The 15,172-nt window shown below is 43.1% G+C and overlaps 1 pseudogene; it reads right to left on the minus strand.

The window, feature by feature from the left end:
* Positions 1–2,809: 2,809 nt before the first annotated feature.
* Positions 2,810–7,562, minus strand: LOC138352545 (chondroitin proteoglycan 1-like; annotated as a pseudogene).
* Between the last annotated feature and the right edge of the window lie 7,610 nt (positions 7,563–15,172).

Below are 15,172 nucleotides of genomic sequence, written 5' to 3' on the forward strand. Positions count from 1 at the left end.
GAAGAGCGCAACACGCGAGCATAAGAGATATTAGCATAAGGCGGGAGCCGGCGAACCTGGCGCCTCGCCTCAGGAAAAGATAAACGCTCCCGGTGCTTCAAGTTGAGGACGGTTGCCTCAAGCTTGTAATGCACACACGCACGGGAGAAGGTAGGATGGGCCTCACCGCAGTTGAGGCAACGAACCTGGGGAGAAGCGCACTCCGACTTAGAGTGACCTTCGCCACCACACAAAGGACAGAGAGAGACAGTCCCGGAGCAGCGGAGGGCACCATGCCCAAACCTCCAGCACTTGTTGCAGAGCCGAGGAGAAGGAATGTACTCCTGGACAGAGCACCTGGCACCAGCAAGAATGACAGAGGGTGGAAGGGTCCTACCATCAAAGGTAATCTTCACAACCCGGAGGGGTTGACGGCGACTACCACGAGGGGGACGAGTAAACGTGTCCACCTGGAGAATAGAATGGCCCTGGGCAGCGAGGATATGTCGAATATCGTCGTGGCAGTCGCGCAGGTCCCGAACACCGGTCGCAACATGGGGCGGGAGCAAAATAGTGCCAACACTGGCATTCAACTGAACGTTCTTCGAGACCCGAACGGGGGTCTCGCCAAGGCAGGATAAGGCAGCCAAGCGGGAAGCAGCATCCTGAGAAGGAGCAGCAACGACACGTGTACCGAGACGAGTGGGGTTGAAAGTAATGGAGGCATCCACGGAATCAATGAGATGTCGATGGAGGGAGAAATCGTCAGGAGGCGCAGAATCAAGAGGGAGGAGATCAAAATATTTGGCCCACGAAGCGGGACCAAACAAGGCTTGATAGGTAGCAGAACTGGAAGGAATCGAGCGAGGGCGGCCGTGACGAGGACGGCGGTGAGTACCCCCAGAGAGAGGGGTTAAAAGGCGCAGTAGTTACAACTAGAGAAGGACCCGCGCCAGGGGACGAGGTAGTCACCACTGGGGGCTTGGGGCTCGACCCAACCACAGAGGAGGGAGGGGAGCCAGAGGAAGGAGTCAGAGAGGCCAAAGGAGGAGCAAGGTCGGGGCCCAATGCAGCGGAGGCTACAGAGCCCGGTCTTCCAATACGGACCGATTCGGGGGCTTGGTCGCCCACCCCACGAGCCTGAGAAGGTAAACCAGAAGAAGCCGAAGCAGGGGTAATCATCTTGACGAAAGAAAGAATTCACTCACGAATGTGCCCCCACACCCACCATGGAGCCACAATTAGAGGCAGGACACCCAACAAGAAGCTATCGCCGATCTTGTCGGGGCCTCCTAGGGGTGCGTCGCGAGTATACGCCCCACAAACGCCACCTTAAGAAACCGACAGTCCGTCGAGATCGGGTTCAGTGACGAATTGGGGATTGACAATAAAAGGTTCCCCTCGCTCTCGACGTCGGGTACTGCAGTTCTACGGGTGCACGAGTATGCCTCCTCAAGCACCCGGGCGTCAAAATAGAAGAAGTCCAAGGGAAGAACCAGAACGAACAAAAGGTCGGTAGGAAACGGCAAGCAGATAGGAGAAGAGGGGGGAGAAAAACGAAACGGAAGGAAAAGGAAAAGATGCCCAGCAGAATTGGAGAGGACGACAGCAGGAGCATAAGGCTAGAAAAGGACAGAGGACTGTCCCAAGGAGCATCACACTCCGGCAGCCGCCCACGAAGCCCCCACACGGCGACAACGAGCTGAGCGGGGAGGGGGAAACGAAACAGAAGAAAAAGGAAAAGGTGTCCAGCAGAATGGGAGAGGACGGCAGCAGGAACACAACGCTAGAAAAGGACAGAGGACTGTCCCAAGGAGCATCACACTCCAGCAGCCGCCCACTAAGCCCCCCCTCACGGCAACAACGAGCTGAGCGGGGGTGTTGCTTGAAGTATGCTTCCAAAATTGCCAGAAATCATTATTTATGTGTTTTTTGGTTAGATATATGTATATACATAACTATTGTATATATAATATATATAGATGTATATAATTACACTATAAATGCCATATAAGTTTTGAAGTAACACCATTTTCATTACGTGGCATTACAAAATTAGCACTTTACACCAGTAAAGGGTTTCGAGGCTTCATGTACTAGCCGGACGAATCTAAATACAATTTTCATAATGTCATCGTTTTCGTCGTTTTTTACGCGATTAATTTTTTTGTTAGCCTCTTTCCTCTTGGGTCCATTGATGCAGCTCTCTCTATTTAAAACGTCTTTTGTTGTATCACCTACTGCAACAGGTTTTGCAGGCTCATGATTGCAATCTATATTTTAGTACTTTTAATTGATATTACAATAGGTAAATATGCAATCAGTTAGGTATTGTAAGAAATGAAAGAGAGACTTCCATTATTCAAACATGTGCAGGTGAAGCTCTCCCCCACCCAGTTGTCCACCCTTGAGTTAATCTCTACCACTGTAAGGGGGGATTGTCTACCCAGGTTGAAGTGCACTATTCTACATCATTGTGTTCTAGGAGTACTTAACATAGTACGTCCTGATAATGGTACAGACGAGACCAGAATTTCGTAGTTTCCAAATGCTCCGATATGGTGTGTGGTCATTACATCTTCAGCCACGAGAAAGCATCTTTTGAAGTAGTCACAGCCCTTATAACATTATGTATAAAATATATAATATATATTATATACATATATAACTAAAATGTATGTTTGTCCACCGTTTAAAGTGATCGCACAAGTATAGACCAAATAACCCTAAGTGTTCTGTAGTAACTTTAATTCCTCAGTATAACTAATGTAATTTAAGTTTAAGTTGGTTTTGGTGCATAACCTTGTTTAAAGTCAAAAAAATCGTGATGGTTTATAACATACTTTTATTTCAGCATATACAATAAATTAAGCATAGTATCTGGCGGTGGTGGAAGTAACCGTAGTAGTTACAATTTGGGTGATAGTAGTTACTATATCCTGCACTAGTTCTTGGGTAGATATCACAGGGACCGTCTGGATCTGCAAATGCATATATTATTGACGTTTGTGTAATAAAGGTATCGCACACTTTCACAAGTTAAAGACTACATAGTTACCTCGTGAGTGACAGCCACGTGGGTGATGGTCTGCCAGTATTTAACAGTATCTGTTGTGGTGAAGAACTGACTGTAGACCGAGAATATTGTGCTCACTGGGTAGACCCCCACCGTAGCCGTCACCAACACTACCGGTGTGGAGGTGACCCTTATCACAGAGGTCACCGTCTGTGGCTGCTGGGGAACAAACTCCCATTGGGTGGTTGTCTGGGCGACTGTCAGGGTGATCGCCGTCTGCTCAGTAACCCAGACATCAGAGGTTGTAGTCTCCCGCAGAGTGTGGGTCAGGGTAGTCTGGAATATTATACACCATTAACAAGTGTTAAAGTATTAATAACATGTTGGTTAAGAAAGATAATGGCAGTGTTACCAACCTAAGTGGTGACGGTGGAGGTTGTGGGGGTGACGACTGGCAGGGGCGCATGGGTGCCGTAAGGTTGGTACGCCTGACCCTGGATCTATTGGGAAGCAATATTTTAGTCCCTTGTGAAATATTTTGCTTATTATGTCCAAGAGTACAGAGCAAAATGTTAATTACCTGGGCGATATAACCAAGGAAGAGTAGACCAAGTGCCATCATCTGTACCGAAGAAGAGAGTTTGTAATTAGATGCCAGACGCAATATTAGCCACTATGATCAAAGCTATCAGATTTTCTCAAAACTGAGCACACTAGAGGCAAGTCATGTTTAGACAACGAATGCAAGAAAAAGCTTTGAAACCATTAGTATGAAATTTTATGTAAATTAGGATTTTTGAAAACGGTCAATTTATTAAAGGTTGTTGGGAAGGTCGTCAGGAGTTTGAAGGGGATGGGGGGGTATGAACCTATGTAGAGGAGTGTTAAAGGGAAGGATTTGCATGTGCCTAGAAATCGGATCATGTTCAGTTCAAAAGGTACAATATCGTGGCTTTAGTGTTAACCAAACCACTAGAAATTGAGGAGACTACGTCGTTTGTCAGTCCTGGACCATTATCAGGTCTTGACGAGACGAGGGAGGCATGGTCATTGATAAAGGCAAGAGGGGAGGACACCTAAATTCTAGAGGAAAACTAGAACAAGGAAAAAGGTACGGAAGGCAGGGTGTAAAATTGGTTGCAATAGAAGAATGGGTATGAAAAAAAATAGTTGCCGATGCGTAAAGCACGGAGGAAGATGGGAATAACAGAAGGAGGATTGTAGGAAAAGACAACTTACATGTGGTCTTTGTAAACCATGTATAGAGGCAGGAAAATGGACAGTTATGAACACGAGGAAAAAGGAGGGAATTAGATTCCTACTCAATTTTGAAACGGAAAGAGTCAGATTGTTAATATAAAAGGAGAGGCCGTTAAAAGGTTAAGGTCATGAGGCCATAAAGGAACGATATCAACACAGCGAAGCCAAAGGGACGAGTATCAATAAAGGGAAGAATAGTTTCGAAATATTCCATGTTGAGATTGGCAAGAACAGGGTTAAAAAGGAAACCCACAGCGACATTAAAGTTTGAGATCAGCTTTTACAGTTTGAAGAGAAGGCGTTAGGCAACAAGGCATCTGATTAAGAAAACTTTAGTAGGAAGCGGGTGAGGAAGACGTTCCCCAGTCGCCTTCCAAGGAAAGATTACATCAAAGTCAACTAGCTACATCAGGACTTTGTATTTTATAGAAGGGTTGCAGGTGCAGTCTTTCTCTGAAGTTCTGAGTGAGTGACGAAGGTGGGCAAGAGAAAGTGCCAAGATGAGGCATCAGAGTTACAGCTAACCAGGAGGCCAGAGGATAGCCGACGCCCAACCCCCCCTTTAAAAATGAATGATAGGATAAAGGAGCACGAGGTTTATGAGGCTTAGGTAGACCATAGAAATGCCGAGAAGGTCAGATGAAACTTTTTACAAGATCGAAGTGAGGTGGACGAAGACTAGAGAGCTATCTCAGTTTGCGGTTGAGGAAAGTTTAAAGGCGATCCAAAGGGGTATAAGTGCGAGTCAGCACGACATTTGCTTTTCACGAGGTAGTCCACACTGTTAAGGATATACCGAATCGCCTTTGTTGGAAAGATAAGATGCGTTATATTTCAGGGAGGCAAGGGCCAAATAGAAGCTATGAGGAAGGTGGCGATTTAAAGATAAGCAATAGTCAAGAATGGAGATTAGGGTCCCCTAAAAACAGTGAAAGATTATTCTAGTTAGAATTTACAATGCTATCAAAAGGAACCGAGGTCTATGTCAGAATGTGGGCCAGGGGAAGTAGAGAAAAAAAAAAGTACGAAAAGTTCTTGCCGAGGGAGCAGAGAAGGGAAGAAAGGCTGGCAAAAGTATTTTTCCGAAGGACTGAAATCGAACGTTGAAGTTATTTTAATCTACTTTATACTGGTCCAGGATGAACCAACCGTCTCCAAATTCTGGTGTGGTTTGGTTAACAGATCATGTTCGTTATAAACACCAGTGTTTAGAATATTCCATTAAATAGGCTTAGCCTTTTCATCAGAAATTTATATTGTCTGGTAAATATTTGGTATTTAAACGAAAGAGCCGTGTTAAATGTTTAAGCATTTCATTAAGTAATTGTTTGAAAAATATTAAAGAGCAAAAAAATCAGCTCTAGTGCAGTTTAGTCACTCAAATTACATTTACAAAATATTCAAGTCCAATATCATATACTCTGGGCTTAAACCATTTAGGTCCAATGACCGATCCATATTATTCAGGCGAAGAACGCAACTTTTAGTTAATAGAAGCTGCCAATTAAAAGCTGTAAAATCCATTTTAAAGCTACTTGCTAGGTTCTCATCGGAGGTTATATTAAGCCACCTTAAATTATAGTAAATATTTCGGAACATTTAATTAGTACGACAATGCAAATTTTAAGTATAGGCAGAAAATGCAAAAAAAGAATAAGTTTACTTTTACATTATGAATGCTAACATTAACCGGCCAAACGTTGCCGTAGCTCAGCAATGTATCTGCTTTGCAGAGCAACAGCAACCTTTTGTCCCCAAGTCCTACCCACCATTCGCCCCGTCACCGGTCTCCACGGCCTCTACTCCACCGTCCCTTGACCTCCCCATAGTCCCAAACCCTTCATCGTTCCCCACCATTACCCCCCTCCCTTGTCCCCTCATCCTCCCCACTACCACTTCTGTTCCCTCGTCATCGCCATTCCCCACTCCCTCGTCCGATGCCTTGCTAAATGGTCTGATGTTCATCAGAAAATTTGAAACAAAGTGATCTCATGTTCCCATCACTGAAATAAGAGGGAGTTAAAAAATTAATGTAATTAAACAATTTAAGAATAAACTATGCTCGCGAAATGAACAGTATTGTTAACAGGTCAATTCTAACGCAATTCACACAAGTCAGAATGATAATGAATCAAAATCCGAGATTTCAATCAATGTGATCAGAAACAAATAGAATTGCAACATTTACAATAGCAAGCGTGTTGCTCTTACAAGCAAGAGATGGTACTGTTAAGAAGATCATAATTTTTCCCGTCACAGGTGAGACATCTATACTTACGTATGGTAAACACAGATCAGTTCCAACACCGTCACACAATAATTGAATATAAAATTTAATCCAAATTAATGAAAATAAATTTTATCAATGACATCTGAAACATTGAAGTTGAATACTAGACATTTAGTATAGCGTGAATGTTATGTGCAACAGACAACGCAGTTTTTCTAAAACGCATTTTTTTTTTTTTTTTTTTACCAGTCACTGGGGTGGCATTTTTATAGTAGGTATATAAGGAGACGTACGTACTCAAATGCAACGTTGTGTTAAAGTTTCAAACCAATCGGTAAAGAGGTTTCTAGTATTGCCTTCGAATGAAAAACCATGAGAAACATGGTTTCAGAAAAAAGCATGTTTTTTTTTTGTCCTAACAGACGTGACATCTATATAGAATGTATATAAAACCTGGCTTTATGCGAATGCAACTGAAAATTTCAAAGCAATCTTTAGAACTTTAGGAGATTAGCGATTCTGAACAAAACATTTTCATTTATATAGATTTAGTCTGCTATCGAGTAAGGCTTTATTATTTAAGTTCTATTATACTTTGGAAGTAAACTACGCTACATACATTTTAAATCCATTTAACTATATTTTGGGGAGAATTCATGTAGTGATGACAGTTTCAGGATTTTGAAGAAAATCCATGTTACTAATGGTTATTTTAGCTTGCTAGGATTTCGCCTGACCACTATTGGTCAGACTCATTGTTAAAGAATTTAATTTGAAAAATATTTTAATCATGGTGAATTTGTACTACAAAAACTGTAGATCCAGTTAAATACTATTAACTATAAATTATTCATGGCAACTAAATAATTAAAATATAACTAATAAAGAATAGAATCAATGCATGTTAAACTATCAATGACCCCGATTTTTATTTTACACTAAACACACAACGATATCCTTAAATAAGTTAAAATTTACAATAAACTCGAAACTAACCTTTTACAACACTTAAAGCAGGACAGGAGGTACCACACAGACAACAGTGGACTGACTGAAGGTTGAAGGCGGGCCGGGCACCTCGTTGATTCAACACCAAACACTTTAGAGAAAAGGTAGAAGGTTCCCCACAAAAGGTGCCAAGACCACCATAACAGCGCCATCTATTGACAGAACCGTCAGCTACGCTCCCAGTGGCACAAAATGGTGTGAAGGTTCACGGACCATAAATTTGTATTTATTTGTATAATTTCAAATCAATCTGAGCGTTTCTATATTATACAAATATTGAAATGATTTTTGTTCAAGTTTTTTATCACGTTTCTGATTATGGCAGCAGCAACACAATAATTTTTTGGATGGATTATTTTCCTTTGTGTTAGAATATTTTATTATGAGCAGTTCTAACACTGTAAGCCTAAATGTATATATATACTACATTAGGCCTACTCTCACATTTTGACAGATCAATTCCTGTAAATTTAATGAACGTAAATGTGTATCAAATATGAATATAATATAAATTAAATTAAAATGCATTATTCACAAATGTCTGTATATCTACAGTTAGGTTAATTTACTCAAATGTACAGTAATTTGGTAACATAGTCGATGAATATAAAGTTATTGATCATTTCACACATTGATTGAGTCATGTTACCTGTTGCTCTGGTCATGTCCCCTACTCTAAATGGACCACAAATTATACTGAAAATAAATAATACCTTATTTATCATGTGTGACAAGATCGTAATGTTTATATAAACACAAATCCCGCGTGAAACGTAAACAATAACATTACCCTTCTTATTGGGCAAGCCCAGCGTTGCCTACTATGGCAAACCATGCCTTGCCTACTGTGGTAAGCCCAGTCTTGCCTACTATGGCAAGCCGAGCCTTGCCTACAATGACAAGCCCAGCTTTGCCAACTATGGCATGCCCAGCCTTGCCAACTATGGCAAGCCCAGCCTTTCAAACTAGGCAAGCCCAGCCATGCCAACTAGGCAAGCACAGCCTTGCCTACTATGGCAAGCCCAACCTCGCCAACTATGGCAAGCCCTGCCTTGCCAACTATGACAAGCCCAGCCTTGTCAACTAGGCAAGCCCAGCCTTGTCAACTATGGCAAGCCCAGCCTTGTCAACTATGGCACGCCCAGCCTTGTCAACTTGAGCAAGCCGTACTTGGCCAACTCGTGCAAGTTGAGCGTAGTGCAGGTCTAGGACAGGTCTCCGCTGATAAAGCGCATCAATATAATATACTCCAGCCTGCTCAGTAAGCCTTTATGACAATGGACTCGTGGATCAACCTGGACGCCTGGCAAATGGCGGTCGTCTGTGTTATATCTTGTTTATCATGGCATTTGTTGGTATACACATATAGGTAATCTTAATGGGTGCCCGGTGGTTCCCTGGGTCGACTCGGGTACTGGGCTGGTTCCAAAAGATTGCACCAATTATGTGTTGGGAGCCCTGGTCGACCCTATGGTAGAGTCCATCTGGGCACCAAGAGGTTGGTTGATTCTCGTAATCCATCCTATCATTTTTCTGGCTGAAGCAATACTTGCTGGGTTATGCTCCCTAAACGTTATGTCGTCGGACATCATTATTCCCAAATCCTTGACATGCTGTTTTCCTACTATGGGCAGATTCGATTGTGTTTTGTACCCTGTATTATGTTTAAGATCCTCATTTTTGCAGTATCTGAGTACCTGGAATTTATCACCGTTAAACATCATGTTATTTTCTGCTCCCCAATCGAAAACTTTGTTAATATCTGTTTGTAGTTTATCAATGTCTTCAGCAGAGGTAATTTTCATGCTGATTTTTGTATCATCTGCAAAGGCTGACACGAAGCTGTGACTTGTGTTTTTGTCTATATCTAAAATGAGAATAAGGAACAGCAGTGGTGCCAGGACTGTACCTTGAGGTACAGAGCTTTTAACTGCGCTCGCACTCGATTTTACTTGATTGACTGTTACTCCTTGTGTTCTGTTCTACAGGAAATTGAGTATCCAGCGTCCTACTTTACCAGTTATACCCATTGACCTTATTTTGTGTGCAATCACTCCATGGTCACATTTGTCGAATGCCTTGCAAAATCTGTGTACACGACATCTGCTTTATGTTTTCCTCTAATGCCTCAGTGATTTTGTCATAGTGGTCAAGTAGCTGTGAGAGGCATGATCTTCCCGCTCTAAATCCATGTTGGCCTGGATTGTGGAGGTCATGAATCTAGTGACCTGACTCCTGATCACTCTCTCAAATACTTTTATTATGTGGGACATTAGTGCAACTGGTCTATAATTCTTTGCCAATGCTTTGCTACCACCCTTGTGTAGAGGGGCAATGTCTGCTGCTTTAAGCGCATCTGGTATCTCCCCTGTTTCCAAGCTCTTCCTCCACACTATACTGAGTGTCTGTGATACTGGCACTTTGCATTTCTTTATAAATATTGAATTCCATGAGTCTGGACCCGGGGCTGAGTACATGTGCATATTGTCATTTTCTCTTTCAAAATCTGCCAAGCTCGTGGTGATATCAGTTATATTTACAAGTGTTTGAGTATCATTCATAAAGAAATTGTCCGAATCTTCTACTTTCATGCTGAGTATCGGAGTGCTAAACATGTCCTCATACTGCTTTTTTAGGATTTCACTAATTTCTTTGTCCTCCTCAGTGTATGAACCTTCACTAATACGAATAGGTCCAATACTGGCAGTGGTTTTCGCTTTTGATTTAGCATATGTGAAGAAATATTTTGGGTTTTTCTTTATTTCTTGAATTGCTTTCTGTTCTAGTTGACTTTCTTCAGTCTGATAGGAATGCTTCAGTCTCTGTTCGATTTCTTCAATCTACCAGTTTAAATTATTTCTTCTCTGTATGGAGAGTCGTGTCTGCTTAAGCATTTCCGTTAATTTCTTCCTTCTTTTGTAATGTCGTCTGCGTTCTCTTTCTACATTGGACCTCTTTCTGGCTTTCCTCAAAGGAACATGTTTCAGACAGACTTCATATGCTTCAGAAGTCAGTTTTTCTATTCCTTGTGTAGGATTATTATTTCTTAGAACATTTTCCCATTGAATGTTTGAAAGTTCCCTGTTTATATTCTCCCAGTCTATCCTCTTATTATTAAAATTGAATTTATTGAATAGCCCTTCTCGCTTTTTGTTTCTCTTGGGCGTACTACCATTAGTAATGTTAGTTTGCACTTCAATGAGCTTGTGGTCCGAGTACGTAGTGTCTGAGACAGTAATGTCTCTGATTAGCTCCTCATTGTTCGTGAAAATCAGGTCCAGCGTGTTTTCGTTCTTAGTTGGTTTTGTAATCTGCTGACTGAGCGAGAATTTATCACAGAATCTCAGTAGTTCTCTGACCTGTGGTTGGTTATTTCCAGGTTGGCTTCCTGCTATGATGTTATTGTTTACTATTCTCCTTTTTCAACTGGGTAGATTGAAGTCTCCAAGGAAGATGATATCTGGTACTGGGTTTGCTAGGTTATCAAGGATAACCAAGGCTATCAAGGCTGGGTTATCAAGGATAACTCTATTTTGTGGATCTGTTCAGTGAATTCCTCAACTGTTGCATCTGGCGGTTTGTATATTAAAATAATAAGTAGAATAAAAAATAAATATGAATAAGTAATTCATATTTTCTACCTTGATTCCAAGTACCTCTACCACCTCATTGGACGAGTTCAGGAGCTCTGTGCATGCCAGCTCCTCTTTAATATACAGACCTACTCCTCCACTTGACCTAATTACTCTGTCACATCTATATAGATTATAATTCGGAATCCACATTTCACTATCCATGTGGTCTTTTGTGTGGGTTTTCTGTAAATGCACCAAATATTGAGTTCGATTCTATTAGGAGGCCATTTATGATCTTAATTTAACTTTATTTCTTGATTTTGGTTTCAAGCCTTGTATGTTTGCAAATACGAATGATTTCCCACATTGCATGTCACTTTTGGTGGGCTTTTGTAGTTCTCCCCCCCCCCCACTCTACCCCGGTCTAGGGTGTGTTGTTTTGGAAGGGATTCGTCCAGTTTTGGTAGTAGGACGGGTGTTGTGTGATGTTGTACCTGTGTGTTTGTTGATAATTTGTATTCCAGTCTTGTGGGTATCTCCCTTCCCCTCTGTAATCCTGTAGTGGTTGCATCTGATTGTTCCTCTCTCTTATATTTACTACTCTGTTTCTGCCTTCCTCTAAAAAAATTCAAGAAGTGTCATATTGATCTTCCCGTCTATAACGCTGTGTCCCTCTCACGTGGAATTTCTCCCTTCCCCTCTGTAATCCTCTAGTGGTTCCATCTGATTGTTCCTCTCTCTTATATTTACTACTCTGTTTCTGCCTTCCTCTAAAAAAATTCAAGTAATGTCATATTGATCTTCCCGATCTGTGTACCTCTCACGTGGAATTCCCAACACTGAAGATTGTAGCATCTTTTGTCCCTAATTGAAAATTGACATAATTTAGGGTGAAAGTATCTACACCCTGTTCCAAAACGGCATGTACCCCTCGCCAACATGTTCCTGCATTTTCGTGGATGCAGAAAATTGCATTTTGCTCGTAATTTTCCATATTTGCATATTCCTTTAGCGTAGAATTTGCAAATATGTTCCGGTTTGGCGTTTTTCAAGGTACTTATACATGTGTCTGTCTTGTCTACATCTTTATTGGAGCCATCCCCGTCTTTCGTCCCAATTCCTTTATTTATGCACTCTGTCTCACTGTTGCTCTTATCGTTTATATTACCTGGCTCTGCAATATTGCTGTTATTTTGTACCACAATACCCTCTTCCTCCACACTACTGCTGCGATTCTCTAAACTATCTGTTCCTGAGTTTTTTTTTCTTTTTATTTGTAAAACAGAGCAATTACAGCGTACAGTAACCATATAACAGGAAAATACAGAAGAACAAAGAACGCAGAATAACAACAACACATAACACGTAACACAGATCAACATAACACAAAAGTGAAAACAAAGAATAACATAAAACTCAAAAGAACACACACACACAAACAAAGCAGCACTACCCAGATGGGGCGTGCCAAAAGCCTCAGGAATGACAAAAGCGCACAAAGAGCACAAGAAAACCAAGGGAAAACTATAAACAACGAATATACATATACACAATAACACAAACTAACACAAACACAAAACACACGCACCATGCGCCACACCACACAACAGCAGACAACACACCACAGAATCGAGAACATAATAACAGAACATGGTAATATAACACTAGAAATACAACATAGTAAATAAAATGCAAGAAAATAACAAGGGAATACAACAAAGCAATACACAGCACAGTACATTGATCAAAAGAAACAGAACACATTTGCATTACATAGTAAAATATCAAAATAAAAAATAAGAATTAAAGAATCGGTATAATACAAACCAACATTGGAACATAGAACACAGTAAATAGGACACAGATAATAAAACAAATCGTAAATAAGCATAAACAAAAATGGAATCTTACACATAGGTAACAATGAAATACAGGCAAATAAGAAAAAACACTAGAGCATTTTAACCCAGCTAGGTAAGAAAACAGAAAAAAAAGAACCCGTATCACATAGCTCAACAAAACAACGAAAGAAATAAAGTAACACAAAGCAAGAACCACACACACAGTCAATCATAATCATATTTATCCGGATAGAAACGACGAGGGTACTTCTTCCTGTAGGCATCCCACTGTGCCCACAATTCCATAGGCGCGTTAACGTGACTACGTGACCCTCGCGGTCGATGCATGAAGTCAGGAACATCCAGCTCGGCACCCTCCAACACGGAGGCGGTAGGCACGGGAAGAGGCCGCACAGAGGGCTTTGATACAGACGGTGGAACCACACGGGACTGAAGCACAGGAGTCGGCCGGACACAGGCCGGCAACATAGCGGGCGGAGTCGCAGGGGACGCAATCACAGAGGGCGATGGGGCAGGGGCCGACACCACAGGGGACGGAGTAACAAAGGACGACTGAGCAGAGGGCAAAGGCGTGGAAGGCACAGACATGGACGCCAGAGGCACGGAGGCTGCCGGAACAGAAGCATTCGTAAGAACCGGCACCAAGCCCCTACCCTCTCTCGCAATCTCGGCCGGTGCCACAACCTCCCAAGCCGGGGAACCAGCAACCAGTGACGCGGAGGCAGCCGGAGAATACACCGGACCAGGGCCAGGCGACAACCCCAACACAGGACCCATCACTGCTGCAACACGACCCACAGGAGCCGCAGGCACTCCAACAGCGTCGCACACATCACCATCCCCAGAAGACGAACCTTGAGAGATATAAGAATTTTGCACCAAGATTGTAATATTTTGTTGAATTATCTGCAGGTGTCTTGCAAATTGTCTATACAGTATACCTAGGTCATAAAAGTATTTGTGTGTACGTCTGATACCATACTACTTGTGAAGGAGGAAATGTATATGTTTACCTCACAGAATGTTTGGTAATGTGTTTATTTGTGATGTGTGTCTATGTATGTATTAACACGTTGTACTGAATGGGGTGAGAATAGCTTGAGCAACCTCATCCCTTTGTGTGTATTTTACCTCAATAAACTTATTTCAATTTCAATTTCAATTTCAGAAGACGAACTCCCGGAGTCCTCAAATTCCCCGACGTCGGCCCAGGCCGCATTACGAGGCGGAGATAGACTCAAAGCTTGTCGCGAACGCTTGGACACAGGTCACAGATCGTTGGAACTATCACCTCCGCTAGGAAGCACCGTAGCAGAACCGCTGGTTGCCCACGCAACTCCCCGCAGCGTACGATCACTCAACATTGCAGCCTCAACAACCCGGGGAACAGGACCACACACCGCAGGAGACATCACAGTGCACACGTCGACACGGGTCGAAGACACAGCTGCCGCAGACAGTACAGGCCGAGGCGCAGCCTCGACGTCCGGAGTCACGAGACCACACACCACAGGAGACACAACTGGAGACTCGACTGGAGACGAGGCAGGCAGGGGAGGCTGAGGTGCGGGAGCCGGGGATGCACTTGCTTCCACTCCGACAACCACAGCCACATCGAGGCTGGCATCAGAGACCGGCAACGGGGCACCAGAATACTGGGAAGTAACACTTTCCACGCAGCACCTTCCGACAGGTCCGGGACTGCCAACGGGGGAATGTCCTCCTCCCTGAAGAGGTTCACAGGCCCGATCCGGCTCGCATCACATCCCGCAGCTTGATGGCCCGAGAGTCCGCACCGGAAACACGTCCGGGGCTGACCCCATAGAACACGCATACCATGAAGCCCAGAAGCTGGAGAGACGAAGGGATGGAGTCCTTCAAGCGCAGCGCCACAGTGCGGGTCCCATTCGGGATACCCTTCCACCGCCCAGAGGAGACTGCATTCATTCGGACACTCAAGACCCGCCCATACCGGGTAAAATGACACTGGAGAAGAGAGTCAGGGAACTCAAAGGGATCACCATGAACTGCCACATAGGTAGTCTCACTGCACCTGTCCGACACTATCACCGAACCACCACCCTCAGGCAGAGTAAATGTCCTCCCGTCATAGCGTTCCACAAAGTCACGATACAGAGCCGTAGAGCAGAATTTCACAACAGCTCGATGCTCGGGTACAAGTTGAACGCCACATCCGTCCGCACCATGTCACTCATCACCACCTCAACTGCCGGATAAGACG

This window comes from Procambarus clarkii, chromosome 54, assembly GCF_040958095.1.
Source record: "Procambarus clarkii isolate CNS0578487 chromosome 54, FALCON_Pclarkii_2.0, whole genome shotgun sequence".
Classification (NCBI taxonomy): Eukaryota; Metazoa; Arthropoda; class Malacostraca; order Decapoda; family Cambaridae; genus Procambarus; species Procambarus clarkii.